General features: G+C 33.9%; 1 protein-coding gene across 10 annotated transcripts in view; it reads left to right on the top strand.

The window, feature by feature from the left end:
- Window positions 1-682: 682 nt before the first annotated feature.
- LOC108977761 (rab11 family-interacting protein 3) overlaps window positions 683-14,755 on the top strand; it is a 152,216-nt gene continuing 138,143 nt past the window's right edge. For 6 of the 10 annotated variants that reach the window (XM_018947637.1, XM_018947638.1, XM_018947636.1 and 3 more), the window contains exons 1-2: window positions 683-1,233; window positions 2,366-3,550. The gene's annotated coding sequence lies outside the window, so the exon portion shown is untranslated. The remainder of the gene's footprint in view (window positions 1,234-2,365; window positions 3,551-14,755) is intronic. The other 4 variants (XM_018947631.1, XM_018947629.1, XM_018947632.1 and 1 more) reach the window with 4 other exon arrangements.

The raw sequence follows: 14,755 nt of genomic DNA, 5'->3' as shown, positions 1-14,755 counted from the left end.
TTTCTCAATAGGGAATAGAAAAAAATAATTTAAATAATTTGCTTATCATTCAAAATTGTGAAAAGAATTTGTTTTAGAATTTAGTTTTCGTACTTCGAAATTAAAAATTTCGAAAATAAATTTTGATTAAATTTTTAATTCCGAAACCAGTATCAGATTTACTACTTGTTATTTTCTCACCTATTGAGCTTAATTTAAATTATACATAAGACAAATTTTTAAAATTCTAGCTGAATGTAAAGAAATACCAACGTTTACTTAACTACCCACTGCATTTGGCACTAATTCCCACTATTATTTGCTCCGCTTCTTATTATTTTCTAGTAATATATTTCTTAGACTATGTAGGTTTATTAATAGTGAAGATCAAATTATATTTCTAATATATTAAGCATCAATGATGAAAAATATTTAGTGTTAACAACTAAGATAGCATCATTCTTCACGCCGTAGCTCAAAATAAAGTCGTCTTATGTCACATTATTCGCTACTCTCACACACTTTCTTCTTACTCTCTGGCTACGAAGAGCGTTTACTAACCGGAAAAATATATCCGCCACTCTGGTTGCCACACAAATACATAGGAAACTACCATCATGTACATATATTGAGTGCATTTGCACTTATGGCCAACTAGTAGTTTACTTGCTCGATTAGCCGGATGGTTAATATCGTTGGCTACGAGAGCTCCACAGTTTGCGGTAACTACTCAATGCGTTCAGTGTGTTCGGTTTGTCGGCAGACGCGCGCGAGTAAAGGTAAAAAGTTAAATTTTCGGCAAATGCAACTGGTTTTGTGAAATGGCTGTCTGTGACGAGTAAAAGCAAAAATATTAAAATACAAATACTGCAAGCGTTGTTACCAAAGTAACTTGGTAAATAGTTAGTAAATGTTTAACGCAAATTGAAAAACATATTTTGTTAAAATAATAATCATAAAGTGTGGTCGTGTGTGCGCGAACAAACACGGGCGAGCCGAATTGCAGTCTGTGATTTTGTACAAACTATTTATTTGGCCTTTACTAGTTGTTTGGCCACAGAATCTATAACAGCGCAGACATAGATCGGAAGTTTTAAGCAAATACTCAGTTGTGGTAATTACTTTGCAAGTAATATAAGTGCATATGTATGTAAATGTAGTGTGTGTGTGTTAATAATATAAATTTGAATAAATTGTACTGCGAATGTTGCAAGCAAAAGTAAAAAATGGCCATTAAAGTGCAATGAATTATAGGTAAGATATTCGAGAAAAAAATTGAACGAGTAAAGTGCAATTGTATGTATGTGTGAAGATGTGTGTATAAAGTGAAAGCCGAATTTTTATGCTACGCATATTTGAGCATAATGAAATAGTGCTAGAAATTGTTGTAAAATATGTTTGGTTTTAATGAAAAATAAAATGTAAAAATTGTGCTAAATAATGTTTAGATTTTGAAAAAAAAAAAATTGCTGTTATTTTCATTTAAATAATTTTTTTGAACAAAGCAAAATAGTACATACATATAAACAATTATTATTGCATATTTTTAACTAGTTAACCTTTGTTATATTTGAACTATAAATTTCTTCATCTAAAACGGATAGCACAGATTACGCTAAAATTAAGTATGCGCTGACATACAGCAAATTAAATAAGTTTAAGACCATAAACCGCTAAAAATTAATAAAAACTATTATGAAAATTTAATTTATTGAAGTGTCTATAAAAATTAAAGAAAAATTTATTGAAAAAATGAATTTTAAAAAATGTTCATAAATTCTATACACTAAAAAACTAAATTTAAGACTATAAATACTTAAAAATTAAGAAAATCAACTATGAAAATTTAATTTCCTAAAAGTCTACAAAAATTATTTAAAAAATATGGGAAAAATATATTGAAAAAAAAAAATTTATATTCAAAAATGTTCATATATTTTATGCGTGAAAAAAACTCAATTTGAGACTATAAATACTTTAAAAATTATAAAAATAGTTTAAAAATGCAATTTTCAGAAATGTCTACAAAAATTAAGAAAGAATATATTGAAAAGAATGAATTTAAAATTTTTCATAAATTTTTTTCACCAAAAAACTTAATTTGAAACTGTAAATTCATACTTTAAAAATTAATAAAAAATTGTTTAAAAATTAAAATTTCAAAAATTTCTTTAAATATTAATCCATAAAAGTTTCAAAAATTTTGAATAATTTAATGCGCCACAATTGTATTAAATGGGGGCAAAATAGTTAACTTTAAGTTATTGAATATAAACAGTTTCTTAAATCGAATAATTACATACATATGCACATACTATATATTTCAAACAAACGTAAGCATTTATAATAAATTGTCTAATATTTAAATATTTGCTTTCTTCCATAGCCAAATGTATAAAACATAAAGGAAACTTTAAATGAGTATAGGCGCAGCGCAACAAAAAACAACAAACGCTTAAAAGTGTAAGCAAAATTAAATACTTCACATAATATTACTTGGCAAATAGCTACATAAACAAGTTAACTAAAAACGCAACAACAACGAAAAATCAGCAATCTAAAATAACGTCTACAACTACATATACAATAACAAACAAAAACGTAAAAACCAGCAATAAAGTAAAATATAATAATTAAACAGCGACTACAAATTAAAAGCAAACAAATCTCACAGCAGTTAAAACAACAACAAGCACATTAATATATTGTATAAAGTGTACATGCATTGAAAAACTACCTGTTCACTCGCTCAAAACACTTGCGAGTGCTCACTCCCGAAAACCGTCTGGACTCTCAAAACAGCCACGAGTGTACTGCTCAGCGTGCACATATACACTCAAAACCATTTAAATATTAAGTACTTAGATAGCTGTTGATCTCGGCGCTTCTCCAGCAGAATTTTTTGGCAGATAAACGCAGTGTGTGCTGCAAGCAAAAATTACAAAAAATAAGGTTTGAAAATCAACCAGTTATTCACAAAAAACGTGAAACAATAAAATATAGCTGCTTATATTTACAAATACATAAATATATTAATAATTACTGTTTACTTGTGCAGTGCAATAACAAAGGTGTAAAGTGATTTTCATCAGTGCAAAAATATCTGCGTCAATAAATACAAATACGCCCCCGAAATGAAAAAAAGGCAGTCGATGTCAGTGAATGTCAAATAATTTTCTGTGTATTATTTACAATTAAAGTGTGTAGCAAAGTGCGTTGAGCGAGCGCAAACATACAGATACATATATCCAAAGCAATAAGAGTGTACAAATTCTAACAAATTCATGAAAAGAGTACAGAAAAGATATAGTGTGTGCGAAGAAGAGTTCTCGTTGGCATTCTAGTTCAAATTACTTGTTTTTGTGTTGCAAGTTCGAATTTTGTGTGTATTGTTTCCTTTTTTTAGTTATACAAAATATAATCAGAACCCGTTTTCTGTTGACTCAAACATCATTTATGGAGCTCAACCTGTGTCTACTGTGCAACAAGCGGTCAAATAAGCGATCGAAAGGCAAAGCAGTGTAAACAAATTCTTTCTAGTTGGATTGGAAGCTGATTTTTTTTGAGAGCGGTGAGTGAAATACACAATTATTAACATTTTTTAGTCTTTGTATTATTTTCGTTAGGAAAATTCAAAACTTTTGTGAAGAAGAGATCTTATTTTATGATAATAATGTAACTACGAGCAGTTATATCCACTTGTAAATATCAAAAAATCGATTTTCGAATGTAAATTTTTTTGAGAATATTCTCCGAAGTTGTGAAGATGACTATTTGGGGGAATAGTTTCGGATATATGAGCGCTTTTGTACATTTTTTAACTTAGTATAATCGACACCCAAAACCATAAACGAGTTTTTCGATCAAAACGATGCTTTCGGAGCTGTGAGGAATGTTTCTCCGAAACGGCTGGACCGATTGATCTACAATTTTCATACCACCTCTTTAGCTGTATTTGTCAGGTAATGATTTAGGGATTCATTTTGATTTTTTAAGGCCATTTTGAAGTGCAACTTTTTCACAAAAATTGACTTCACCGTCATTTTGTTGAATTAATAATTTTTACTAGTCTTTTGATCATTATTTATACTCAACTATGTGATATTTTTTTTTTCAAAGTTCTCCTGGAGATTGAATACGGGATCAAGCAAATCCGAAAATTTTCAAAATGAGCGCCGATTATTCTATTAAAAAAGATATAATAATAATGTAATAAAATACATTATCCATTTCGAAGGTCTCTACTTTTTTTTATTATGTTCTTCAAATGTTGACCACGACTACTTCTCAGATGGTCCATCCTTTGGGTCCAATTTTCGATGACTCGTTCGAGCATTTCGATTGTTAACTGGCGAATGATACTCGTGATGTTTTGCTACAAGGTCTGAGTCCCCCTTCGATTCAGTATCTCCCCAGACTTTAAACTTTACATATCTCTACAGGAAAAAGAGATATCACACGATGTTAGTGGCCAATAGACCGGCCCAATACGTGAAGTTATCTGCTTACCGAAATGCTCTCTCAATAAATCCATTGATTGATGCGGTGGATGGGAAGTGGCGTAGTCTTGCTGTTCAGGCATGGTTATCATGGCGCGATAACGGTCGCCAATGGCGGTTCTTTTTTTACCGGCATTATTTTTGAAGAAATATAGACTGATGATTCCACCGGCTCAAAAACCACACCAAACCAAGACTGATCTCTTCAGTTTGCTCCTTGTTCCAAATGAAGGAATTCTGCTTGTTTATATTACCATGGCGACAGAAATTTGCCTCATCGTGGAATAAAATTCGAAAACGTCGCATAATCTTAGAACTTTTCAAGAGCCCATAGAGCGAAGCGATGTCGCTTGGGAAGATCGAGCGGCTTCAGTTCATGCACAAGCTGTATTTTGTACGCTTTCAATTTAAGATCTCGACCTAAAATGTGCTAAGTCGTTGCATACGTCAGTTCGAGTCCGAGTTTTATAGGACCCTCTGAAGGTCTAAAGCGTTTCCGGAATAACTCCTACAGAGTGTTTATTTTATTAATAGGCCATGGGACTTTGCTATACGTCTTCTAGATTTGTTATTGGAATACGATTCAAGACGTTTAGGTTGTCATCTAGAGTCTTTGAAGTTTAATTTAGAGGTCGTGATTCTCAGTTCTCACATACAGATTAATGAAGAGAGAAAATATTTTACGGGTAACTGTTAGAATTTTTCAACAACTAAGTCTTTCGTAGAATGCTGGAAATACGATTGCTTTCAGCTCAATTTATATAATTCTCCCTACTGACACAAACCGTTGACATATAAACATACAGAAATTAATCCGAGTGTGAGAAAAAATGCAATATTTCATGCGCATAAGCGCAACATAAAATTAGCATTTATGGAGAAATCAAATTCAGCATCAAAATGCACTTACACCTCGGAGATTAGCATTCAATAGACAAAAAACAAAAAATAGAAAGAAATCAAGAAAAAAGAAGCAAATGCAATCAAAGGAAAACGGTAACCCACGAGCATGCACCGCTGCAATTGCCACTGAGCTGTTATTGTTGTGCGCCATGCCAAAAGAGCGTGTGGAGCGTGCATAGCGAGAGTAAATCACGGTGCATTGAATGAGCAGGCGTTTTGAGCTTGGCGGAGAGGTTGGTAGCAGCGTTAAGGCGTTGGTATTCGTACGTACCAATTGGCGATATCGCCGGCTCACAGCCATATTTGTAACCGGCAACATGCGCGAACATATAACAGTTGCAGAGGCAGCACCAGCAACAAAACAGCGCGCGTTGTTGGTAGGCCAGTAAAATTGGTAAGAGCGCTTGGCGCTGCGGCTTGTCGACTGGCTGTTGGCAGTTGTGCGGCTCTAATGACTTTTCTTGTCGCTTTTATTATTGTTATAAGTGTTGCTTTTTGTCTTATTTGTTTGTTAATATGTGGATATGTATGTAATATGTAGTGGTTAGTGGTTAGTGCCGTCACACAACGGTGCACAGCAACATGCATACAAAAGGTGGCGTGGTAGTTAGTAGTGATTTAGGGTTTGTGTTGCCCAAAAGCTGGTAGGTAGCGGTTTTCTGCTGCTTATTGCTGCTGCTACTGTTCACTGCTTGCTAGTTTTCGCTGGTTTTATGTTTGTCATTTTCCCGGTGGATCTTCGCTTTTGGCTTCGTACTAGTCACCAGCGTTTTCTTTTCGTTATTTCTTTGGTTTTTGTGATTTTTTTTTTTTTTTGTAATTTTTTCGTTTTGTTAATTGCGGTTGTGCTTTCTTTGGTTGTGTATGTACAGATATGAAATTTGTATATATTTTTTATTTTGCACGTGCATAGTTTTCACACCCATTCCCCTGTGCTAAACGTTTCTCTAATATTTTTTTGTATTTAATTTTTGTAATTTGAATTTTATAACTGTCTTTCTCTCTCTCTTTCATTTTTGTAATTTGCATTTTATAACTGTCTCTCTAGTTGATTAATTAAAATTTCGTTGTTGTTCATTATTTAGAAGTTGTTGTAGCGATTTTATATAGTATTTATATATATGTTTGTATATTTTGATTTAGTATTTTGCTTAAAGTTGCCTTCAAGCGAGGTTTGACTCTATTTTAGACTCAAGTTTTCCAAAGCTTGGACTATTTTAGTGACCTGATAGCAGATAAATAACGTTTCCAAGGCGTTTTGCTTTCAATTTTACAAAGTTTTGGCGTTGTTTCTGTTGTTCATTATAGTGATCATCGAAGACGATATATTCATTGAAACGATCTTTCAACTTTTCGTTTATATTTTTTTAACACGATCGCGATTTTGCTCCAAAATAAGCTCAGACCTCGCCGAATATCGCATATGCATTAATTGTGAGATCTGTCGTCTATCCAAAAAACTATTAATATTATTAGAGAATCAGCTATTTATCAACCTCGGTTTAGGCTCATTAAAGTTTTTGTTTTTGTTTTTTTGATACTGCTTCCCCCCTAACAGGCTATTTGTTACATACAGCAGGTTCATCGACACCGACGCTCCAAGCTATGATATTATATTATTGCTAGAATCTTGTGAATTTTACGACTTCCTTATCACTGTTATCTAGATAGTGTTTAATCGGCTTTGTCGTGAATTCCGGTCATTTTTTCAGCAATATCTCGCTTCTATTTGATGAGTTGTCATCGTTAGTGTTCCGTTCTAAGCGGTTTTAGAAGCTCATAATAGAGCATGCCTTTCTGATCCCAAAAAATACAGAGCATTATATATATTTGGCTTTGCCGTTGACTTGGTTGGGTCTTAATGAAATCATTTTTCATTAACATCCAGAATCTGATTCAAACATGACTTTTTTGTAGCGTTCAAGCATCATTTTTGGCAAGCGACATTCACGGTCTCCTGTTTTCCATTCATATGGCTTTCAATTTGGCTGCTTAAGTGACTTCCAAAGATGCTGCAAGCTCTTCTCGTGTTTGAAAGCAATCTTCACCGAGTGATGCTACCAGTTCCTCATCTTCAACCATTTTTTTGTCGCGCAGGGCGTACTGTGTCTTCCAACCCACATTCAACATATTATTTTTTGGCGGTCATGGCTTCAGGACGTGCTTAGCCTTCCAAGCTATATTCAAGATATTTTTTTGGAGATCATGGCATCAAGACGTTATTAGTTATTTATTTGTTGATGATCATGGCTTCAGGAAGTGCTTAGTCTTCCAAGCCATAATCAAAACATTATTCTTTGAAGGTCATGTCTTAAACATACTTCAGTCATTTTTAAAATCGTTGAATTTCTGACAACTTTTTATTACAAGGCTATTCCATTGTTTCAATTTTCTCAAAAATATTACCTCGCTTTCCTGAGAAACTGCTCAAGTACTTGTAAAACTGCAGCACAACTTCCTGCAGCTGCATTGCCAACCAAGAACCACTTGTTATACAATCGACGCTGCAGCAGAAAATTACATAATGACGACATAAGGGCAGGGCAGCAAGCTCAAGCATAAATGTCACAAAGACATTGCACTAAAACATTTTCTAAAGAAATCCACAGCACTAACAGAGTAATAACCATAAATTTTAGAATATATGAGGGATACCTAAGCACACAAGTAGAGTGAAGTTGAGAAGACTGCAGACTAAGGCGGAATGTCAGCGCATAAAAACAAGCAGAATAAGAGACCACTGAATTTCGCTAAACGTTTGGGGAAATGCACTTCAGCCGGCTGCCATCTAAAAAAAAGCAGAAGGTACAAAGCAATGTGCGCAACTACAAATTAAACAAGTGGGAGTGTGCTTAAGTGCATGAGTATGTAGCGCAAATACTTTTGTGCAACTTAAGTGGCGGTGGCAACATAGTCATTATGGAAATTTGATATTTTTGCTAAAGTGCAAGCGGCTGCATATTTACACGCTTTTTATTTGCCGGCAGACAACGACAAATGGCCGAAGAGCTGCCAACTGACGGATACTTGCAAAACGGTACTTTTTACATTTCCTTCTATTTTTTAAGGCATGGATGGTGGACAAAAAAGAGGGGAAAAATTAAGTTGTGTAATTTTTGGCAAAGCTTGCACGCCATAATATTTTTTTTGTTTTGTATACCCTGAACAGGTTGTTTGAAGTTTAAAGGACGCAAAAGGAAACGTTACAGTTGAACTACCGAACTTGAAATAAAATAATCCACAATAAAACTGTGAGTTAGAGAGACTTCGATGTATGAAGGAAGATTTTTATGAAACTTGACAGCTATTACTAATTGAAAACTTCGGGTTATGAAGAACTTCAAGTTGTGGAAGGAAATTTATATGAAATTTGACTTCTCTCGCCAATTCAAGAGTTCGAGTTATGGATAACTTCAAGTTATGGAAGGATTAGTCCTTCAGCTTTTGAAATATCACGCTAAAATTTTGTACACATTCTTTTATCGCTAAAAAGCTGCTTATTTGTCGGTATGGTTGACTTCGGTCCTGTAGCATATATCTGCCATACAAACTGAACGATCCAACTGAAGTCCTTGTACGGTAAACTTTTTCTTTGCGAAACTATCTTCACCAAATTTGGCACAGATTATTATTTCAAGCATTGATACAAGTTTCGAAGAAATTATTCAGATCGAACAACTATAACATATAGCTGCCATACAAACTGATCGTTCAAAATTGAGTTGTATGAAAAACTTTTTTATTTGTCAACATATCTTCACGAAATTTAACATAAATTATTTACCAATGCAGCATTACAATTTCTGAAAGTATTTTTCAGATCGGACCATTTTAGCATATGGCTACCATACAAACTGAACGATCTAACTGAAGTGCTTGTATGACAAACTTTTTTATTTTCCAAATTTGGTATAGATTATCACCTCAGACATCGCTATAATATGTGTATTATTATTATACAGATCGGACCACTATAGCATATAGCTGCAATACAAGCTGATCCATTAATATCATGATAAAGTCTTTTTATACCTATTTATGCAATAAAAAGTGCAACTATGTAGGGTATTATGTCTACGTTGCAGTCCAAATTAATATTTTTTCTGTATTTTTTCTTTCATTTTTGTCATAACTTCAAAAAAATTGGTGGTTTGCTGACTTGATGTTGCTGCTGTTGCTATTTGCTGCTGTTGTAGTCATTTTGGTGTGCTGCTATTTACGTTTCCTTGGCACAGTTACAAACACAAAATGATTTTGCCGCGCATGTACTTATTATTATTGTAGTTGTTGTTGTAGTTTACAGCACGCTATGCGTCGGCAAATAGCCAAGAACAGACCGGCAATTGTGCAACAACAAAGCGCTACTACATAATATAAGTGCTTACATGCCGCCGATTGTTTGTTTATTTAAGCATTTTTGATTTGCCTAAGAAAAGTACCAAAGCACTGAAGTACCTCAAACACACGGCCTTCCACTAAGCGACTGTTATTTACAAACATACGCGCTCATGTACATATGTTGCCGGTATGCAGTTTTATTTGAATAATTTTCGGGCATGCGCAGGTAATGACTCTCTTGCACTTGTCAGCGCGTTCATTCATACTTTACAAAGCCCACGAACACAAATCCAGTCAACCAGCCAACCAGCGGAATCAGCCATCCATTCGTTTGTTCGTCCGTCCATTTGTCTGTCAATGCGTTTCGCTTCGGTCGCTCACCGCTGGTAATTTACAAGTGTTTAGTGTTGCCATTGTCTTTGAAGACCGCCACTCGCTTCCGAAACGCTTTTGTTTAGCTGCCGACATTGTCGTTTGGTTGCATACGAAATTCCTGGTGATTTTTGCTACCTCTCATTTCCTTTTTTATGTTTGACTGCTTCTCAATAAAGACAATGCGGAAGCGCACATTTTCATTGCAATGCAGAATTTCGCTTTATATTCGTGTATGCGGCCTTTTATCTGTTTTTATTGCATCAGCACTTTTTATGAGCGCGTTTTTACTATCGAATTTCTTTCGGCCACCTTGAAGGCAGTCAAGGCGGTGTTGTCTGGATGTATATGTATGTRTGTAAGAAAACTCGTTGCCAGAGTTTGATTAGTAACATGTGTGTTCAAAAAAATTCCTCGCACTTGCTTTTTAACAAATACAGCGCCTTTGCCGCACCTGCACGTGTTTATCTTTTTCGCACCCTCAACTTGTTTTATCTGTCCTTAAAACTTAGGAGAAACATACTACTTTGCTTGCTCACTGTTTCCCTCTCACTCCATATCTCGCTCTCAATCGCCCTCTCCCTCACACACACTCTGCTCTTCTATTCCTATAACTGTGTTTGTTCCCTAATCCAATATGTAGTCAGCAAACAGTCATATATGACCAAAAATGCCGGTCGATCCGTCTTGCGTGCTTTGTAAATCACTCGTCTCACCAGTATCTTGGTTACTTTCTGCACAATACTACTTTCTGCTTTATTCCACTTTCACTGCACGTTTTTACTGCATTACTTCGTGTTTGTTCCCGGGTTTTGTTGCTGTTATTTTGTGTCCTTTTTTGTTTCGATCTCGTTGTCTAGCATAATTCCTGTACGTGCATTTCATTGCTATTTGTGGCTTTAATTGCTTGCAATGCATCTTGCTTCCATTGTCTGTCGCATTATCATTAGTCGTTGTCATTTGGGTTTAGGAATTCTGTTTGGCTCTCGTATTTTGTTTTGGTATGTGAGATATGTGGCATTAATCCACCTCTGCAATTAATCTGCCAAACTGACTAATTGTGATCGTGACAGTTGACATCTATTTGGCGGCCTTTTTGACTTATTTGCGACACAGAAGGAAGTTCGGTGTGATATCTTGCAGTAAACTTAACCTGGGTTATTTTTAGTTTGCGGAAATAACACCAGATTTTACCTGATATTTACTGCTTTTCCAATAAATTAAATTCGATTATATTTGTAGTAAAATTGATCTCGAACAGATCGTTAGATTTCCTTCTTCTTTTGATGAGGAACTTGTAAAGTTTGATCTTTGCTAGTCGAAAGAGGTCTTTACTTTTCAATTGCGTATTCAGTACAATGTAGCAGCTTTTGGCAAAACTAATTCTGCGTTGAATTTCAAGTCTGATAATGTTGTTGATGATCTGCTGGTTCCAAGATAAATTATCTACGATTTCAAAGTTATGACTATCAACAGTGACATGGAACCCAAGTGGCGAGTGCAATGACTGTTCCTCTGGTGACAGGAGATATTTTGTTTTATACTCAGTCTGGAGAAATCAGATTTAACGGCGCGGGTGTTGAAGCCAATGATTTCGACGTCATCGGCGTATGCTAGCAGTTGTACATTCTTAAATAATTCTCTAATTAGCTGTGCAGCTCGTATAATTTTCTCCAGCAATAGATTGAAGAGGTCACGCAATAGGGAGTCTCCTTGGCTGGAAATTCTGTTGGTATAGAACGGCTCGGATAGGACCTTCCCGATACTGACGGAGCCTTTTTTGTTCCTCAACTTCAGCTTAAACGACCGTACTACCTTTGCATGGATATCAAATTTGCTTACGTGCTGTCGAAGGCGGCTTTAAAATCGATGTAAAGATGGTGTGTGTCGATCTTTCCCTCATGGATGTTTTCATAGACTTGGCGCATGGTGTAAATCTGGTCGAAAGTAGATTTTCCAGGTTTAAAGTCACACTGATAAGGTCTAATGAGTTTGTTGAAGGTGGGATTTCGTCTTTTATACAATACGCTCGATAGGATAAGAGCGATATTAAGTAGGTAATTGGAGTAGTGGAGTTTGTGTATTGGGCAGAGCACACACAATGATCGGGCCGTTTGACTGGCAAACCATCGGCGCCTGCCGATTTGTTGTTCTTCAGGCGGGCAATTGCTATTCGAACCTCGTTAACCGGGTTAAATTTGATCAGATGGTGTTACGTCGCCCTGTGATTGAACTAGTCCCGGTTAGTAAAAAGGTAAATGTTATTTTTAGGTGGGTAAAATATCTTAAAAGTATTCGCAAAATATTCAACATTTTTATGCATCCATTTTACAGCTACAATATTAAAACATATGCAGATATTTAAATTTTCATCACAGATATTGAAAAATACTTTTTGCGAGTCTACTTTAGTTCGCCTAATCGCCTAATCTACTTCACAGTTCGCTTTTTGGTTTAAAAAAACTGTTTCGCCTAGGAAAAAAATCTTAAAGGAGTTCTTCTCCCTATTTCCTGCCATTAAATTGTTTCGTGTTTCGTGTCTTTTCATAATATCTTCATCAATTTCTTATTTTATTACATAATACTTAACATCCTTTGTCGCCACTTCCTGTCTGCGCGTGCTTGGCGGTGATTATAACACTCGCTTATATTGTTGATTTAGCTCTTCGGTTATATTTTCCAATCAACCAATGAGCCGCCGATATGTTATTTGCCGATGAAGAAAAGAGAAATGCAGACACTAAAAAGATGAAGTGGGTTTTGCATTGCTTTAAAAATATACGCGTGAGTTTGTAAGTGCAGGAAGTGGCAGCTGTGGTTTTAAGCTACTGTAGATGCTGCTACTTACAGTACAGTTGTTGGTATGTCTGTACCTTAATTACAATTGGTACGTGCTCGGCTCAGAAACATAACTTTATTGTGTCTATATTAACGGAAGTGGCGTCTTCTGCGTTTAACATTGCATTATCATATACATTTGTTGTTGTTGTTGTCGCCGGTATTGCCTTACGGATATATGCGGTTTCGTAGAGCAAACAAAGTTTTACTTAATCAAATTTCCATTTATTTTGTGAAAGTATTATATAAAAGATTATTTTTTTCATTTATAGTGAAGCATGAAAGTTTTAAAATGAAAGTTTATTAGGTTTTTGTTATAGTTAAAAAAGCGCCAATAATATATGAAAGCTCGAAATATCAAGTAAAAGCGCTTCATATTGAGAATCCATAACAGCGAAAATAATGTTGTTATATTCTCAAAAAAAGATTGTATATAGAAAATAGTTCGCTATTAAAAGCGAAAGCTCAATGAAATCATTTACTACTTTTTAGATTTTAAATTTAAGTTTTCCTTATACATATATATATATTCCTTATATATATTGTTTATTTTTTTGAGCTTTCAATGCAATTGTAAATATGTCTGAAAGTAGAAAAAGCGCAAAGAATATATGAAAGCTCGAAGTAATAGATGAAAGCTCACAGTATAAAGTATAATATCATTTAACTTTTGTTTGTGCTTTTTTGTTTCTTTCAATATGAATAAAGGAGTACTGTGAAAAAAGTTTTTTTTTGCTGTTAAACTGTAGATATGATTTACATAATTAGTAAAAGCTCTTTATACTGAAATCACAATAAAAAATAAAATAAATATATAACATTCTCAAAAGAAACATTATCGAAAAGAAAAAAATGAAAGCTTAAAATAACAAGTGAAAGCTCTCTATATTGAAAATCACTATAAAAGACAGAATATACTTATATTTTCTATCCTCAGATGAAAAAATAATCCCTAAGAAAAATGAAAGCTCGCAATAAGAAGTGGAAGTAAAAAGAAGTGAGCTATTCGTATTTTTTTTTATTTTTTTTGAGCTATTTAGTTTCCAGCTATTATACGTTTATACAAATTGAAAATTCATTTTACTGAAATGACAATAAGAAAGTAAATAAATATGTCTTATTCTAATAAAAACAAAGTATACCAAAGAAACGATGAAAGTTTTTCATGAAAATTCATCGTTATCGTGATCAAAATAACAATTGAAATTGAAATTGTTATTATGATTTCATGAAAACGAAGTAAATATTATATTTTCTTAGAAGAAAAAACATATAGCAAAGAAAATCTAAAAGCTTACGCTAATAAGTGAAAGCTCAATGAAAAAAAAATAATATTTTATACGTTTTAATGATTGTATTATTATAACATTTCAAGCTTTTTTGAGAAATTTGCTGAAATCTCTAAGCTGCTTGGTGCTATCATATTGGCTTAATTAAAAAATGAAAGCTCTTCATATTGAAAATCACAATGGAAGAGAAAATGAATATTTCATAACTCAGTTGAAAACACTTATCCCCAAGAATTTATGATTAACGGAATCCTGCAATAGTAAGTGAAAACTTAATAAGCTCGAATTGACTTAATCAATGAATGAAAGCTCTTCATATTGAAAATCGTAAACAAATATTTTTTATATCAGCTGAACAAAAATTATTCCAAATAAAATGTGAAAGCTCGCAATTCAATTGGAAAGCTCAAAAGAATGAAAGCTCTCTCTTCTGCTAAAATTTTGAATCTCATTTGATTTTTCTTAATGTGGGTTGTGAAGATTTGAAAAAAAAACAATTATTTATTTTATAAATAAATTAATTTAATATTTACAGAA

Source organism: Bactrocera latifrons, unplaced genomic scaffold, assembly GCF_001853355.1.
Source record: "Bactrocera latifrons isolate USDA-ARS-PBARC rearing strain unplaced genomic scaffold, ASM185335v1 scaffold_95, whole genome shotgun sequence".
NCBI classification, from domain to species: Eukaryota; Metazoa; Arthropoda; class Insecta; order Diptera; family Tephritidae; genus Bactrocera; species Bactrocera latifrons.
The sequence above is the reverse complement of the archived record's forward strand: the minus strand, read 5'-3'. Positions and strand labels throughout refer to the sequence as shown.